Here is an 18,289-nt window from a genome sequence, read left to right on the forward strand (position 1 = left end):
TTATTTATTAATAATAGGAAAACAAATAGTGCCATTATATTTGTAATTCTATTATGATAGTTACAATATATGCTAGCGCATTATCACAAATCATGAATATTTTTAATCCGATTTAATATCAATCCTTTTCGTTTTCATAAAACTGGTTTAATTTATCCATTTAATTATCAAAACAAGAAATTAACAAAAAATTCAAACTTTTAATTTTGCTATGTTTTAGATTTTTTGGGAGATTTTCTCGATTTGGCAAATAACAAAATTGTTTTTGTAAATAAACTAAGAAATCATAAATATTTACGATATTTATTTATTTTCTATTGTAAATATTTTAGAACTCATTTGTTTAACTTTTTCCGAAATTTTTCAGAAAATAATAATCTGTAATGTTTACTTTTATAAACGTTAAGTCCTGTCTATCCTTTCGGTAAATATACTCCTTTACCGTATTGGATGATCCACACAGTGTGGAAGTTATCCATTAGGTTTACTGTCGTTTGCTAATAGGTCTGTCTACAAAAAGGGTTACAGAACGATTATTTTACGTATCATAAAAAAGTATGAGAGAAGAAATTTCGTTCCAAGCCATGCCATGGTCAGCATAATTATATAATACTGCTATTATTAATTCGCTGTACTACTACTTCTTATCGTTACTTTTTTCCATTAGGTTTATTTATTTTCTACAGTTCTTCAGTATAAAATAATTACTGAAAAAATTAATTTTTGTTATTCACGTTCAACTGGTTTATAATATAATCAATTTTTTTTTATTACATGAAAAAAAATTGAAAAACATCAATAAAAAGAAAAAAAAATACAATAACATCATTGTATAATTTCTATACTCCTTTCTATTTTTCAATGTGTACCTAACCGATCTCTAATCTCATCTTTTTCAATTTACTATTCAAAATTTAAAAGAAACCAGAATGAGATAATTGGCGAGGAAACGTGGAAATTGTTTTTTTTTTCAGATTGATGACCTAGACGAAGAATTAAAAGTATTATAACTAATTATTAGAAATATAACGCGTTTAAACAGGTAGAAAACATGCAGGACTTACAGTGAGGTTAAGGAGATAATCCTTATTTATTCAACAGTATAAGCACATGAAAATGCATATTTGTTACATTAAGATAGTCCTGATCACCTTTATTCTGTACTGGTAAAAAATTTAAGGCCGTTAACGGTAATGGACCGTAAGTAATTTCATTTATCTTTTTTAAACGTCTTAGCTACGATCTTCATTGTACCTCGGGGCTACAAAGTTTACCCCTATATTTATTGGTTACGGACTTTTTATTCGTTAACTTTTTGATTTCTGTTTGTTTAGTTATTTACAATTTGTTGTTTACAATTTTATTAATTTCTATGTATTTCTCGTCTTATAATTTAATTACTGGAATATATTTTAGGTAAGCCTTATGCATTTTCAGAATCTTTATACACTCATATTTTTCCCATCTCTTTCATTTTTAAATTACTTATTAATTAATAATTCAAATTACCACTTTAAATAAAATATATTTTTTATGTATCATATTTGAAGTGTAAAATAATAACTTAAAAGGTACACTTTTAACCGCCATATTGCAACAAATGAAAAACAATTCTGAAACAGCGATTGGGGTATGCTTTTGTTTATTAACTATAAGCTATAAAAAGGTAAGCTCTATTAATCTGCGGAGAGTACCTTGTATCTAGAGTAAGCTGACCGCCTCTTTTGAGGAAAGATCTGGAACTTGCATTACACATTACAACATATTTATTATATATTATTCAAGGATAGCCCGATTCTCTTTTATTTGTGTACACCACGCAATTATTTTACACTGTGGTCCGAAAAAAAAGAAAACATTTTTTTTGCAACCGATTTATTTTTTGTAATTATAAGAAATGTTTTGACTGGAATTTAAACATCAGTATACATCATTTTTATTTGAAATAACTAAATAGTTATTTCGGTAACGTAAAAATTTCATTACGAAAAAGAAAAGCAATAATTTTAATTTATTAATGAATTTGAAAAGATACGAGATCATTTTAAAATACTCAAGCGCTAAACGAAAAGCGTTGTAAAAAAAAATTGCTTCTTAGAAAACAGCAAATTTCTTACTCCATTACAAATTCAATTATTGCAGCCTCTTCCGTTTTTGGAATTCTAGGTCAACTTTTTCAGTCAGTATGAATTAAAAATGAAAGCTCAAAAATGTAAAACTTTTTACCTTATAGTTTTTAACTATAAAGCAGATTATAATATAAGCTTATAAATAGTAGTGTCAATTGTTTGTGTGTCTGTTTTTAATTGATTTGATTTATTTATGATTCAGTTTGCCCGCTGAACTCTTGTTTGATGTTAAGAATAGACGAGGACGAATCTGTTATTGACTTTTCATCTTCTCTCAATCAGTACGGCACGTTTTATATTATAAAAAAGTAATAAGCGTATAATAGAATTTCCTGCTCCCCGGCTGATTCGTGTAAATTAGAGAAAACACGTGATTAAATCAGAGGTTTATAAAATAAGTGAGATTCAAAGATTATTTTTCCTAAACGAGATGGTGGCAGTTCGGAAGTTTTCAGCTTTTATTACAGGCTTAGGGGTAAAAAAAATAATTTTTTTATGAAAACGGGGTTGATTTAATTGTTGTTTAAAAATTATTCCGGTATTCCGGATTACTTGATTCAATTTGAAAATTATATTTCAACTTTATTGCTGGATGAAGGTTTCATTTTAAGTTCACGGAAATTCTATGAACGTTCCACAGTAGGATCGTCTTTTTATTATGTATTCATGTTTTCTATTAAAAAATTAAATATTTATTTATTATTTAGAACAGAATTTAATTCATATAAGTCAGTTGCTCGAAACAAGTCGATACTATATTTACTGCCGATAATGGAATATTAATCTTCTGCGTAAGCAGTTAGTGCCTTATGTTAAAAGTTACAATACTTCATTATATGTTTCCTTTTTTGACCGTACTGTAATAAAATTTGAGCGGTCGTTCTCACTTATACCAGGATGTTTATATTACTTTAACAAACTTATTTTCTTCGATCGGCCAGCATCCGCTGAAGCGGAATCGTGACAACCCAAGGTTTAAACATGCTTAATAAGTATCATAACTTGTATCTTTTCTTAAGAGGAAGTTATAACAACTTCAAAGGTACTACCCGACCTTGAAAGGGATTTTATTAAATTTTTTATTAGTAATTTAAAACCATTTGAATAAAAGCACGCCTGCACTTATTGGTCGACAATCGTAGTGTTTTCCTCATCCATAATTTTTTTTATGTATTTTAATCCCTGCATGTAATAAAAAATGTTTTGTTCATTCTTTTTTTAGACAGTTTATTTTGTAATTAAACTAAAGTTACTTAAAAAAAAAACATGTTTTTACCCTTATTGTTTTATACTCCAAGAGTGTTATAAAATAATTTTCAATTACTCCCGAAAAATGTTCGGTACGTGCATATTTTTAGTTTCGCAGGATTAAGAATCGGCAAAATATATTTTTGCCAGTAAATTTTCAAAGTGTCCCCGCATTTATTTCTCAAAGTCTAAATAATGTATGTTCATGTAAAAAAAAACAAGTAAGTTGAGTCTTAGCATTTGTTTATTTGCCGTTTTTAAAAGTTTTCTAAGGTAAACACTTTTTAAAATCATGGCCTGTTTTTTAATTCATTGCATATCTGCATTTTCCAAAACATTTAAGCGATCGTTATATAAGTTATTAAAAGAAAACAAAAATGCACATGAGTCTTGTATCAAAATCTATAACTTATCCTATAGGCGTATATTTTACTAAAATTATTTTTTTTAAATATTAGAAAAGACCGTTTTCTGCTTAACTTACTCGTAAAATAATATTAAATTTTATAAAACAAATTTTCTATAAAAATAAAATAAAAGATATTTCATCTACGTTCTTTTAATATATCATTATTTCCCTTTCTCTCTCTACTGTTTGTTTATTCTAAATGAAAATTATGAAATATTTTATTTTGTTATATTTAAAATGTAATTTTAATTTTATTGCTAAATCCTTTTAGCCGTCATGGTTCTTTAAGAACTGGTTTAAAATTCTAATATTAAGTTCACATAGTTTTAATACGTAAAAAAATAATGAATTTGAGTCATTCCCTCATTATTACACGGCATAAAATCAAATAAATTACACGTTAATAATATTTTAATTCAATGACTTTAACCATTTTTAATTAAAGTAGTTAATTTATTGTTTATTTTTTGTAATTGTTATGTTATACTGCAATGTCCAGTAGCAATAAATGTCTTCTCAAACACTTATCTACAAGTATAGAATTAAATTTAAATATTTGTAATTAATTACAAATATTTAAATTAATATTTGTAATATTAATTTAAAGCATATTAATATTAGTAATATGCTTACTGTATTCACAGTAAGCATATTACCACGTTTTAAAACTTCTTATAATTTGATAATAATCCTGGTTGACTGTAATAAAATATGTTAATAAGAACAACAACAATAACAGTAATATACAATTAGCCGTCATAAAGTATTTTTAAATTAAAATAAAGTACTAGATTAGGAGGGAGTTTTTGTGAAATCTTATCTTACTTTATTCTTCTTTATCTTATTTTGTGAAATATGTCTTATGTGACAAATAAACATTAGGGTGTTTTATTTTAGAATATTTTTTTTTAGTTGTAAATACCCGATATATTCTACATAGAAGGTGAATGGTTGTATAGAAGTGTTTCATCGTTAACGAGATATAAAATAAAACGAGAAAGATTTTTTATTTACTGTCACCGGCAGAAATATTCTGGTGAATATCACCACTATAATACTACTATGCAAAGTGGAGATTACTCTGTAATAGGAAATTGAGTTTAATTGTCATTTATGTGAAGAGCAATTAAAATGTGTGATTAAATAACTGTAGTTCTTCGTATTTACCTTAAAGATCTCTAAAAGTGAAATTTTTATAATACAAGGGATGGATGTTCATTTATTATTATAACATCAGCGTGTGTGGGTGCGTATGAATTTGTGCACGCGTGTGTATCTGTTTATCATATCTAATATAATTAAACTGAATACTATAATTAAGTATTAACCTTGCTGGTTCAAACTCTACGGTTATTATCTTCAGTAATTATAAATACCTGCTGCGTAATTATATAAGAAAAACTTTTATTACCTTTTTACGTAACCGAGTAAATTTTTGTTTGATGTGAAACATTAGCGAAGAACAACTCGAATACAATTCCATCATTAGTTCTGTCGAATACCGACTACGTTAATATTGTTTTCTTTCATATACAACCAGGTCCGGAATTACGTGAGCTCATTTTACTGATTACTGTAATTAAAAATTGTTTAACTACATGCAATAATTTCAAAGAGTTTTAATTTCTTGTCCGCCACAAAATCTTAGAATTCGCTACTAAATTCATATTACAGTCCATTTAATAACTGTTTTATTCTAATCCAAAATTTTATATTCTGTTGGTAAATAAAAACATTTTCGTACGTCATACCTTTCTCTTGATTCGTTTTATTTTGTTTATTGTTATTAGTTTTATTTATTTTTATTATTTTATGTTATTTTCATTTTTTGTTATTAGTTTTGCATAGTTTCTATTTCTTAAAAGTACGTTAATAGAAAAATGTACTATAGAACATTTAGTTAGTGTAATAAAATGTACTAAGTATGTTTAATACTTAAATTGAAAAACGAAAAAATACCATTTTAATTATTTTATTTTTAATGCGGTACCAATCGTACAAAAATTGATTAATAAAACCTAACTTTCATGTACGGCCTCCTCTATTTTCCTCTTAGCCAACTGCTGTCCTTCCACAACTAACTAGAGACATTAGATACTAATAACATATAAATTATTACCGTGAAATAAACCTAGTAAGACTCGAGATTTCCAATTTAGTAATCTTGTACGTAGGAAGAAATTTTAATTTACTGAGATTCAAAGAATGATCTTTGCTAGACGGTAATTGAAAATAAAATCGAGAAGAGAAGACCCTTAAAAACCGTTTTAAAAAAATAAAAATTTAATATAAAAATAATTTAATAAAAATAAAAAAAGAAGATGCCATTTTCATTCTTAACCTATCATCATTTGATGCACATAATTAGAATTATAAGTAGAAGTTCAAAAGAATATTTACAAAAGAAATATTAACAATAAAAAATAAACAAATATAAAGATAATGTTTACAAAATCTAAAAATTTTTCTATTTTTGCTTATAAAAAAAATAAAACCAACGTTAACTACATAATGATGATGCAATATACTTTCAGGCACTTTAAGTTGAAAGTGAAAGGTTTAGAAGTATTCTGGTTATCATTGTAATTTTCAACACGGGCTGTTTAAAACGCAATATTATATCATTTTATAGTTACTATTGACTTTCGATAAAGTATCGGTAAAAATACCTGTTTAGTATTTTGTAAGTTTTTTAGATTATATTGTTATTGTTATTATTTACTTAATTATATAACTTTTTCCTCAAACTCTACATTCTTTTTTAATTCTCTTTATTTACCTAATAATTTTTAGTTACCTAAGTGCGCATGAGGATTGAGTTTTTTATTTTTTTTTGGTTGTCTCCTTATTTTATTATGAAAATATTTAAACACTATCAATTATAAATTCTTAATGTAAACCTCACTCACTCTATTAACCTATTTTTCTGCAAAAATTACGAGATTTGTTGCTATTATTAAAAGATAATACATATTATATCAAAATAAATCTCACTTTTTCAGAGTTGTAGCATTAAAGTAGTACGTAAATAAATTACTGAAAGCGCGCAAATTATTCAACAATTTGGAAAATGTGCTAAGCTACTCTATATATTAGAACAGTTATGATTTTAAGATTTCATTGAAAATTTTACGGTAATTTTTACTTTTCTGCTAATCTATATTCGTCTGTCCGTTAACAGAAACTGTAGTTAGTTTATAAATTACAAATTATACTAGTTTTTAAGTATATATATATATATATATATATATATATATATATATATATATTATACAAAATATACGGATATGATCATTTTGATAAAGTATGAGAATGAGAATGTATAATTTTTTACGAAATAGCAACTGCATTTCTCTTGTAATGCTTGGCTGAATTGTATTAATAAGACGTAACTTCAGCTAAAATGAAGTATTCTTTTATTAACTTTAGCTAAAGTTACGTCTTATTAAGTACTCTTTTATTGGCCGGCTTCCGTGGCGCGAATGGTAGCGTTTCGGCCTTTCATCCGGAGGTCCCGGGGGAAATCCCGGTCAGGTATGGCATTTTCACACAACGCTACAAATCATTCATCTCATCCTCTGAAGCAACGCCTAACGGTGGTCCTGGAGGTAAAACAAAAAAAAAATTTATTAAAAACCTTTTAAAACAGCGAAATAAGCGTACGCTGGTTGTGATTCTTACCACTTATATATGCCACTCCAATAGTTCAGTAATCAGAGAAATTAGCTAACAGGAGGTGATGAGTCTCCGTTCGAATTAATTCTGATAAAACTTAGTAATCGATTATTCCATTAATTTTATTTTTACCATAAATATATAAATGTGCATCTTTTGGGTGTGTTACATACTATATGTAAGTGTCACGTGCTCTTTACGTACTCTTGACTCCACCAAAAAGAAATCTTGTGAAATTACAGAAACCTGGATTTTGACGTATACATCGACAATCACGAAAAGAGGTGCAAAAATTAAGAATGTTAATGGAAGTCCAAAACTGTGATTTCAAAAGTTACAAGTTCCTTAAATATGTGTTTATTTCTTGTTCCAAGAAGTTAAAATTCAAATATAGAATTAATTTTTTATCATTTAAAATAGACAAGCAATTTTAGAGAAATTTACATATGAGTATTTTGTTCATTTCTCTTTTACATATTTGGTTAATTTTAATTATGAAATTTATTTCCATGAAAAGTAATGAGATTACTCCTAGAAAACAATTTATTTCATTTTTTTCTTCAATTTATTACAGTATTCTATATTATTTTAATGGGGTTTAATTTAATATTAAACCAAATAACCGACATTCTTATTCATATCGAATTGATTTCAAAAGCCGAATAAACATGGTTTACTTCTAATACTAATATTTATTTTTTAATTCAGAAAATGCTATAAATTTAAAGAAACGTACAAATTGTAGGGACGAAAGGTTTTTATAGGCTTCATTTTTTGGAAAATTAAGGTTAAAATTTATTTTCATTGAGTATTTTTTATTATCAATCTTTCAACTAAAAAAAAAAACTAAAAAAAAAAAAACACATTTAATGTAAACACATTTATCGTTACAGTTTCAGTAGTTGAATAAAATGTATTATTTATAAAAAAGTAAATGTTATTAGTATTCTTTTTGGAACTTAATTGAAAGTTTTATCATAACCATATTACATAGTTTATTATAGATCAAAATAATTTCCATGGAGATCCAAGTTTTATACATTTCAGTATTTCCAATTAACGTAAAAAAATATTTTTGATAAATGTAACTTTTATGTGTTCAGTAAAATAAAGCCTATTCTTTATTTATAATTAGTTCTTAATATTCCAAGGTTTAATTTTTTATTTAATGTCAACCAGTATTACTTTTTCTTCTGCAAGTTTTATTTTTAAAATAATTTCTACTCTTAATCTTGTTTACAGTTTCAGTAAAATTCTATAGCGTCTGGAAATATGATTTGTAATACTTCAGCTTATAAGATATGGCTAGCTTCCCCGTCTAGGCTTCGTCTGCGGTATATGGTTACTTGGGTTTCCCGTCTGATCAAGGGATTCTGCCCCCTTGACGTTCCTGTGTTAATTAGCGTTTGTAAAACCCCATTCAATCTAACGAATCCCGCTATAAGAAATCGTATGATTACAGTATACAGTTTACAGTAAATCGTATGATCGCAGTAAATAAACAATATTTGCTGTTCTTCAAATGAACGTATCGCGTAAAAGAGTAGATAAATAAATAGAAAATTAATTTTGTAACCTTTTCTCATTTGTTCTGTTGAAGAAATATGTGGTGGTTCTATTTAACTTTTTCCAGATATCTTCAAAATAAGAATTTTTAAAACAAATAATAATTCTACTGTGAACATAATATTTTGAAGATATTTTTTTTCATTTATTGTCAGTATAATTTTATATATATATATATATATATATTTACTATCATCCCCGACGCGGCTTCGCTCGCGTTATATGGTTACTTACGTTTCCAGTCGTGGAAAGGGGATGTTTAGCTAGTCATGGCTCTCTTCGCTGGCCCTTCCCGTCTAACCATCAGCTGTGCTCCCTGGAACAGGTGTTCAATAAACTCATGCTTGTGAGAATAATAATGATAAATAAAAATTAAAGCCTGTTCAATTTAAAAAGACTGTCATTGTATTCTAATTTCTTCAGAGAAACAGTTTGGTCAACAGAACCCACTAATTGTAAGAACATATATACAAATTTTCATGCGTTTATCTTCAGCAGTTTTTGCTGGGCGTTGATTTATTAATCACTCACGACATACATTTTTACAAGGAAGTATTGTGAACGCGAAAAATTCCGATTTTCAGATTTTAACGGAAATATCCATTTTGACCATTCCTGAATCCATTTTGACTAGTTTCGGCGTGACGTCTGTACGTATGTATGTATGTATGTATGTATGTATGAGGTACATACGTATGTACCTCTCATAACTCAAAAATTATTAGCCGTAGAATGTTAAAATTTTGGATTTAGGACTATTATAACATTAAGTTATGCACCTCCCCTTTTTATTGCAATCAACCGGCCTAACAACCGTTGGGCTTTTTTAGGTGTCCAAAAAAGCCCAAAATCCAAAAAAATGGATTTTGGTCTTTTTCTTAACTGCAGTAATTAGCCCTCATTGAGCTTTTCAACGATGTATCATAAGTGGTACTTATTTACGTTGGTTCAAGAGTTATAGCCAAATAAAATTTTCATTAATGAAATATTTTGATCGTACAAGGGGAAGGCACATGGTTTGAATCCGACTAAATTTTCTTTTTTTTCTAACTTTTTATTTTAATTTAATGTATTGATTTGTTTATAATTTAATCTCCGATTGTAAAATTTTTTTTTAAACTTTTTTAACTCTTTTTTTAATTTAAATATATTGATTAATTAATAATTATTAACCTCAGATTGTAAAAAAATGTGTATATGTAATTTAATAGGCGTACAAGGAAGTCATCTGGTGTCACATCAGATTTTTATATAAAAAAATAAGTATTTAATTTTAATTACTGATTTACAAAATGTTGTTTTTTATAAATTAATCAGTAGAATTTCAATAAATACTCAGTACGTTAAAGAAAATAATAAATTTCTTGTATTGAATTGCAGTAATTTATAATACGAGTATGCATATTTGGCCTTTGTACGGAAAAGTAATAAATACGTTTTTCTAATAAAAAAATAATAATAATAATAAAAACGTAACTGAAATAGATCTGCAAATCAATAATTACATTATTTGATCTTAGTATTCCAAGGTTTAATTTTTTTTTTAATGTCAACCGGTATTACCTCCTTTTCTAAGTTGTATTTTTAAAACGAATGTTTTACGCTTAATCTTGTTTATGGTTTCAGTGAAAATTCTTTATCGCATAGAAATATTATTTATAAAATTTCAGAAATTTAAAATTTAACTTCGAAATATACAAATATTATTAATAAAATTTTAAGTTAAAAATTTAACCTGTAAAATATTATCTGACAGCTACAAAAAAAAATTAAATACTGGATTACTCTGTTTATATTTCCGCTATCGTCTTAGTACAGATATTGTAATTAATAGATACACCAGCGTATCTGTCCCTGACGATTTAAACGTTGGAGGTCGTGAGGAGTTGACAGTCAAAAAAGAATCATCGTTGCTTGCTAATAATTGTAAGCTGGAAGGCCGAAACCATTCAAGCGAGGTGACGTCATTGTAGAATTGAATTGAATTACTGTACGTTGCATACTTTATGACGTATAGTAACTAGTGATTGACAGACAAAGAAGGAAATACATGTCATATTTTAAAATATTTAGCATCGTATTATGACAGATACTAAAATAAAATAAATAAATATACTATTTAGATCGATATGTATATTTTGAAGACATATCATTTATTTAGTCAGGGTACTTTCTTACATTTAAAAGTACGTTAAACAAGAATGTATTAATTTCAAGTTTATATAATAAAAATATTATTTATTTAAATTTATTATAAGTAATATTGTTTTTAAAATAGAAAAAAGATCGTAGAAACTCTTTTTCAGAATGACTTGTTTTCATTATGTTAACGATTTTGCTAAACGGTATTGTTATTGCATACGTACCCCATCCTAAACCAAATCTCATTTTATAGATTTTTAATCGTTTAATTAAATTATTAGTAATTTTATCACACAATTACTGTTGAAGTTCGTGTTTTCCCTAAATGAAAACTATAAAATTTTAATGCATTCCTTGATAACTAATATTATGTTTTTCAGATCGTATAGATAAATTTTCACAGTTTATCTGTTTACAGATATATTTACGATTATAAGTAACTTATTAATCTAGTTAATATATCTGTAAAGAAAAAATTACAATTATATTGTAATTTCTATAACAATGTTATAATTAATGTTACTATAACTGTGTTTCTACAATGTTAATAGTTATATTTAAAATTGTAGATTATTAAACTATTTTATTATGGTGATAGGGGTGTGAGTATTTTTTTCACGTACAAAATTCACTGTATAAAAGTGTTGTTGTATTTAAAGTGCTTGAATATTTTGTCTATGCAGCTTATATGTAATTCAGGTAAACATTTGTATGAGAATTTATCAGCTTTGCTATTCTGTCTTTAAAAATAAAAAATGTAAAATCTACAGCTTTATTTAATGTGCTTTTGAAAATATCAACACACCAATGAATAAAACTAATTTACATATTGTAATTAAAAATGTAAGGGTTCTGCGGAAATTTTTCTGAAAAAATTACGCCTAACTAATTTTCAAAACTATTTTAATGTATTTTTGTAAGATATTGTTATTAATAATTAATTTACATACAATTCATTATTATATGATATTAATTAAGGTAATAGTGGTGTACAATAAATTACCGAAGTGCATCTCGATATTAACAACAACAAAAATCACGTTGATATTTGACACTATTTCTTGTAACATAATTACGAGAGTAATTTCATCTTTCAGGGGTTTGTTCTACCCTTTTTTCGTACGTACCGTTAAAGTTTTCAATGAAAAACAATATTATGAATGCCGATTTTGCTTATTCTTAATATCAGTATTCTTGAAATTTAATTTTTCTCGAGAGGAAATGAAGACTACTGCATCGAGTTATGCAGTTAATGCTTCTTGTGTAATGACAGTCATATTAGGTCATTGATCTCCTCTTCTTCATGATTATTCTCATGTTTTTTATACAGGAAACAATAAAGTAAACGCAAAACATCAAATAGCGTTCACTTCAAAACTTTTTTGTATTTCATTTCATGTTTCTTTAGAAAATTATAGGTCTATGTAAAACATATTTTCCCATATTTAATCAAAACCATTGATTACTTCCAGCTTTATTTACACCCATAATTAATTGTCGAATTACAAAAAAGAGAAAAATTAAGCAATGTTTTGATTTTTTTAGTTTTTATTTTACAATGAACACGCCATCGGTTCTGTTACAGTGTAAGCTTGCTGTATTATTTATACACAGGAGACACAGGTTAAATATTAAGCAAGTGGTTAATTTCAACAAGAGTATTCTTGTAACTGTTAAATAAAGTCACGGAGTTAATTTTTTCGTATGAGATGGGTTTACGAATAGAGAACTAGTACAAACTTTCAACATTTATAATCAATCGTTACAACTATTTTAATTTAATTTTATTTGTTCTCCGTTTATGCTTTGGTATTTTTTAATGAAGCTTATGTTTTGTGAAAATTGTACGTGGATATAAATATGTAATATTCACTAGAGTACACGCACTCATAAAGAGGGAGCAAATTCATTCTCGTTTATATGTACGGTGCCTGCCCGTTTGGTTATTATATTTTACGTATAACTTTCGTTTTATCTATTCTTAATCTGAAAAATCAGTTATATTCCAGTATACTTGATTTTTGTGTACGTATCACATGTGAGGCCTCTTCGTGGTCAAAATGTTAATAACAGACGGCCTTACTTCATGGCCTTGGTGTCATCTGTGGGGGTTATGTCTTCCTTCCTCCCAACCAAAGGTAGAGGTAGTAAGTTATACAACCAGAAAGTCGTAAAAGTTTTTCTTATTCAAGATTAATATTATTCTGACTTTTTTGAATTTATTAATTTATTTTGCTATTTTCTTTTTAAACGGGCTGAGTTTTTTTTTATTACACTTTTTTATTTTCATGATATATAATAATAATAATATATTATGCTGCATTACGTATATTTATTACAGACCTCATCGTCAGGTTTTGAAGATAAGCTAGGTCGATATTAATTTAAAATGTTAAGCTATTATATTTGTTTTTTAGGTGCGAGTAGACGTGTCTTTAAAGTAAAATAAAATAAGTGAACTGAGTTTGTGTTGGGGTAGCACGCACGAACAACCGCGCATAGACCAATAAGCCATATTATGTAACATATTTTATTGAACAGACTTTACAATTCATAATCATCGACATAGTTATTTCGAAATAGCCAACACAATTTTCATAATTCACCGTCTGGATATACCTTACCTACATTCCTTTATTTATACATTTTCTGGTGAAAAACAAATAATTTATCTCAGTAACTACATTTGTTTTTGTGCCTTTATTAGTCGCAATTAAATTTATATATATATATATATATATATATATATATATATGATTCGAATCAGCGAATCCTTAAGTCTAAATAATAAAATCCAAGAAAGATATTCTTATCATATGAATTAAATTTTTGGATAATATATTAATGAAAATAGAGAAACTAGAAAAGTAGTACATTGGTAAATAAACGTGAATTGAATTACTAGACAGACTAAAAATGATATTTTGTTTAAATTAGTATATAAGGAATACTAGAGCTTATCATGCTTGCTACACATTAAAAACACTGATTTTATCTAATCAGATTAATCGAAAAATTTTATAAAGTATATTGTGGCTTTTTTAAATGAACAATTTAATTTCATAAGGTAAGTATAACTTTTAAAAATTCAGTGTTACTCATAAAGATTACGGTATCTCCGAAAACGCGTTATTTATTGAAAAATAAATAATGTATCAATAAGAATATCTCTTCTTGTATGCAAATCTTACTACTTACATGGATTCATTCATATGAATGATTTTTGAAAAAAGAAGTAATATTCTTAATAAAATATTTAAGTTTTTAACTAAAACAGATTTATAAATTATCCTCAATTTTTTTTAAATACAATTTTAATAAACTTTTTTGAACAATTTTAAGATAAACAAAAAACCTCATTACTAAATTTCATAAATTATCCAGGAAATTACATAAAAAAACACTCTCGAGGGGGCAAAGAGATTACTTCTGCAAATGAGAAGTGTAAAAGGAAAAATAACATGATGGTTCGGATAAGAGATTCTCTATCCTAGAACCAACACGAAAATAGTCATCTTAAAGTTATGTTATACTTTTTTTTCATATAGTCATATCCAGTATTAATTTCAGGTTAGAGACAAATTGGCTGAAATTTTTTAATGAAAATTAACATTTTTTGAATGTTGTAAAATCATTATTTAATATTGTTATTTATTGATTTAATCTTGCACTTCGTGAACCTTTTTCTTCTTAAATGCCTTCAGCACAAATATTGAATTATTTGTCAAAAAATTCCATTGACAATAATTTAAAATACCACTTCATATTAATTATTATTTTTTTATTTATCTTACAGATTATATGTGTTTTTTTTGTTACACTTTTTTATTTGATAAACCACTTGAGTGTCAGGCAAATGTAATTTATAGGTTTAGGAAAAGTTTTGTTCGTCCGCTACTTTGTTTTTTCTAGCATCTACTCGCTCGTAAAATTGAATTGTTCAGCATTTTTCCAAAAATAGGTAAAGATCTCTCTCGAATTACAGGGGTAGAATTAAGAAGCTCCTGTTGATGTAGACTTAAAAGTGGGACTTAACCTCATCAACAAATAACTTTAGGTAACTTCGAGATTCAATGAGTAGTAAAATGCATAGAACAATCTTTGAGATATTACAGTTTAAAATCTGGTACTGCACAAGTACCAGATTATAAAACATTATTTAAAAAAAAAACTTTTTTTAAATTAAAAAAAAATCATTTTAAAACATTATGGCACGTAAACGTTGTATACGGAAAACCCCACCGGGTTGGTCTAGTGGTGAACGCATCTTCCCAAATCAGCTGATTTGGAAGTCGAGAGTTAACAGCGTTCAAGTCCTAGTAAAAGCAAGTTATTTTTACACGGATTTGAATACTACATCGTGGATACCGGTGTTTTTTGGTGGTTGGGTTTCAATTAACCACACATCTCAGGAATGGTCGAACTGGGAATGTACAAGTCTACACTCATACATATCATCCTCATTCATCATCTGAGGAATTATCTAAACGGTAGTTACCGGAAGCTAAACAGGAAAAAGAAAGGTTAAAGTTATATACGGAAAGGAATTCTCAATCGAATAGATGAATTTTTTCAGTCATTTTACTAGTTTGATGCAGCTCTCCAAGATTCCCTATCTATTGCCCGTCATTTCATTTCGGTATACCCCCTACATCCTACATCCCTAACAATTTGTTTTGTATATTCCAAACGTTGCCAGCCAGACAATTTTTCTCTTCTACTTGTTCCTCCAGTATTAAAGCTACTATTCCAGGATGCCTTGATATGCGGCCTATAAGTCTGTCTCTTCTTTTAACTAAATCTTTCCAAATGCTTCTTTCTTCATCGATTTTCCGCAACACCTCTTCATTTGGTACTTTATCCACCAATCTGATTTTCAACATTCTCCTGCAGCACCACATTTCAAAAGTTTCTAATCTTTTCTTCTTAGGTATTCCGATCGTCCAAGTTTCACTTCCATATAAAGCTACGCTCCAAAAAAATACTTTCAAAAATCTTTTCCTGACGTTTAAATTAATTTTTGATATAAACAAATTATATATCTTACTGAAGGCCCGTTTCGCTTGTGCTATTCGGCATTTTATATCACTCCTCCTTTGTTCACGTTCAGTAATTTTACTTCTCAAATAACAAAATTCTTCTACCTCCATAATCTTTTCTCTTGCTATTTTTACATTCAGTGGTCTATCTTCGTTATTTCTACTACATTTCATTACTTCTGTTTTGTTCTTGTTTATTTTTATGTGTGTGTTTTAATTCTTGCGTAGGACTTCATCCATGCCGTTCATTGTTCCTTCTAAATCTTTTTTACTCTCAGCTAGAATTACGTCATCAGCAAATCGTAGCATCTATATCTTTTCACCTTTACCATCATTAACTGCTAGGTCTATGTAAAGATTAGAAAGATAGGGAACATCCTTGTCGGACTTCCTTTCTTATTACGGATTCTTTCTTATGTTCATTAATTATTACTGTTGCTGTTTGATTTCTGTAAATGTTAGCAATTGTTCTTCTATTTCTGTACTTGAACCCTAATTTTTTTAAAATGCTGAACATTTTATTCTAGTCTATGTTATCGAATGCCTTTTCTAAGTCTATAAATGGTGTGTATGTTGGTTTGTTTTTCTTTAATCTGTTTTCTACTATTAATCTGAGGGCTTAAGTTGTTCCCCTTGTCCCTATACTTTTCTTGAAATTAAATTGATCTTCTCCTAACACTTCTTCCATTCTCCTCTCACTTCTTCTGTACAGAATTCTAGTTAAGATTTTGGATGCATGGCTAATTAAGCTATATGTTCTGTATTCTTCACATTTATCTGCCCCTGCTTTCTTTGGTATCATGACTATAACACTTTTTTTGAAGTCTGACGGAAATTCCCCTTTTTCATAAATATTACACACCAGTTTGTATAATCTATCAATTGCTTCCTCACCTGCACTGCACAGTATTCTACAGGTGTCCGTCTGTTCCAGGAGCCTTTCTGCCATTTAAATCTTTTAATGCTCTCTTAAATTCAGATTTCAGTATTGTTTCTCCCATTTCATCCTCCTCAACTTCCTCTTCTTCCTGTATAACACCATTTTCTAATTCATTTCCTCCGTACAACTCTTCAATATATTCCCCCCGTGTATCGACCTTTACTTTTGTATTATAAATCGGTGTACCATCTTTGTTTAACACATTATTAGATTTTAATTTATGTACCCCAAAATTTTCCTTAACATTTCTGTATACTCCGACTATTTTACAAATGATCATTTCTCTTTTTACTTCTGAATACTTTTCTTTAATCCACTCTTCTTTCGCTAGTTGGTGTTTATAGTATTTCTTAATTGTCGATAGTTCAGTTTTACTTTCTTCATCACTAGCATTCTTATATTTTCTACGTTCATCCATCAGCTGCAATACATCTTCTGAAATCCAAGGTTTTCTACCAGTTCTCTTTGTTCCACCTAAGTTTGCTTGTGCTGATTTAAGAATTTCCTTTTCAACATTCTCCCATTCATTGTATACACATGCTACCTCACCATCACCATGGGTACTTATAGGCATATAGACGTTAACAATCTTTGTGTCGGCTTAGTTTTGATTTTATCCTTATTACAATGATTCTGTCGCTATGCATTTTGAAATACTCTACTTTCTTCCCTATCTTCTTTTTCATTACGAAAACTACTCCTGCCTGCCCTTTATTTGATGCTGAGTATTATTCTTAAATCACCTGACCAAAAGTCGTTTTCCTCTTCCCACGGAACCTCGCTAATTTCTACTACATCTACATTTAACGTACCCATTTTCCTCTTTAAATTTTCTAATCTACCAATCTATTTTTAGACTTCTAACATTCTACGCTCCGACTCGTACAATGTTATTTTTTAATTTTCTGATGATCCCTTCCTTAGAAGGTCCCACTCTGAGATCAGAACAGTGGATTAGTTTACTTCCGGAATATTTTACCAAGGAAGGCGCCTCCATATTTGTTACATGAAAATGCAGAGTTTCATTTTCTTGAAAAAAAATCAGCTGTAGTTTTCCATTGCTTTCAGTTGCGCAGTACTCAGCAGATCGAGTGATGTTGATATGGCCGTTTAAATTCATACTTGTCATACCTTACACTTG

The 18,289-nt window shown here is 27.9% G+C and overlaps 1 protein-coding gene across 4 annotated transcripts in view; it reads left to right on the forward strand.

The window, feature by feature from the left end:
• snu (ABC-type transporter snustorr) overlaps positions 1–18,289 on the forward strand; it is a 438,101-nt gene that overhangs the window by 303,048 nt on the left and 116,764 nt on the right. The gene's annotated exons all lie outside the window — the stretch shown is intronic.

Source organism: Lycorma delicatula, chromosome 1 (genome assembly GCF_047948215.1).
Source record: "Lycorma delicatula isolate Av1 chromosome 1, ASM4794821v1, whole genome shotgun sequence".
NCBI classification, from domain to species: Eukaryota; Metazoa; Arthropoda; class Insecta; order Hemiptera; family Fulgoridae; genus Lycorma; species Lycorma delicatula.